Here is a 1,690-nt window from a genome sequence, read left to right as displayed (position 1 = left end):
AAAATACCTGAGGAAGTCATACAACACTTTGTGGATATGTCTCGACCTACTGTCAAGAGAACGAACTCAGATTATGAGTGCTCTATTAAGAAGTCATATCGTGCACAAAAAGATAAGGAGTCAAGCTCAAGCCAAGCAGGTAGTAAAAAATGCGGGAAAATTGTTCCCCAACTGGGAGAACAGGCAGTGCAATCGATCGCCCCACTCATTGTACAATCACATGTGAGTACCGCCGATCATTCGGTAATAACCGACGATTGTAGAAGGCAGGCTAAAGAGGCCAGTGTCACTATTGAACAACTCCTGGGCATCGAGTTTCTCCCCGGGTTTGGAGTGGAGGAACTATCATGGAAATATGTCCCCGGCCAACCTCTGGTCAAGCTTGAGGAGATCCCGCTTCTATCAATGAGAATGCGCAGATTGCATGAGTGGTACATGAGAGAAATAAAGAACGGGTGAGAGGCCCTCATGGTGAAAGTCAAGGCAGAGCATTACTTCCATGGAAAAGATTTGTGGGTTGAGTTTCAAGAAATGTTTCAGTTATTCAATCAAGACGCACTCGACAAATCTCTCGTCAGTTGTTATTGTCTGTAAGTGATTTCTTTCTATAATTTAAGTCTCTAGTTGTGCTCATTCATTATCTGTAATTATCCTCACTATATTCCTTTCTGCGGTATTATGTAGAATGAAGATTTATGAATTGAAAAGAGACAGACACTATGGCAATGGGTTCATTGACCCAAATACCGTTAATGAAGAGACATGGTCACACAAAAAAGACACAGAGAGAAGCTTGCTAGAGTTTTTGAAGCAACTAAATACCCAACCAGAAATACTACTTCCTTACAACTTCGGGTGAGTGTTACTGTCTTGTACTACAAATTTTGTTTTGCTTACTACAAGTTAATAAGTGTAGTTGATGAGCTATGCACATGCCCGCTTAATTATACAAACGTGTGCGCATGCATTTTTCACTGGATCCTGCTAAGCATTGAAGTTGACTTGGCAAAATTTCAAGTATTGGACTCACTACTCAAAGAACCTAAAGAATACTCAATCGTGAAAGGGATGCTCGACAAATAATTTCAATCATTGTCACACTATGTCAGCCTCTTTCGTTCATTTCCTGATATCAACTAATTAATAACGCATTTATTCATTTTTTTTGCCGACGGGCAGGGTTTGGAAAAAGTTCATCAAACAGGTTCAAGGCCCATGGAAACAAGAGCTGACATGGGTGCGACCCAAGGTAATTAAGTAGTACTAGCTACGTCCGCACATCTCTTTAATTCCAGTTTCAATATCATTATCATGCTTGATTAATTATTATGTGACTGAATTCTATTCTCGTAAAGTGCATGAGGCAGACTAAGGGGAATAATTTATGTGCATACTATGTTTGCAAGAACATTCACATTATGACATCCGAAAGGACCAAAGATGCAAGCCAAATTTGGGTACGTTTGCCAGAACGCTATTCACAATTTTTATATCATTATCTAATATATATACACACAATTAATATATTCATATTGATCTTTTTTAAAGATGCCGGAGATGCGGGATAAGCTCCTACCAACGGATCGCATACGAGCACTTCAAGAAGAAATGGCGGGATTTTTGCTTCACCAGGTCATAGATCCCGAAGGAGAATACCATTACACGTAATGTTTGCATGTAATGATCTGCA

The sequence above is a fragment of the Triticum dicoccoides genome, chromosome 7B, assembly GCF_002162155.2.
Source record: "Triticum dicoccoides isolate Atlit2015 ecotype Zavitan chromosome 7B, WEW_v2.0, whole genome shotgun sequence".
NCBI classification, from domain to species: Eukaryota; Viridiplantae; Streptophyta; class Magnoliopsida; order Poales; family Poaceae; genus Triticum; species Triticum dicoccoides.
Note: the sequence above shows the minus strand (reverse complement) of the source record.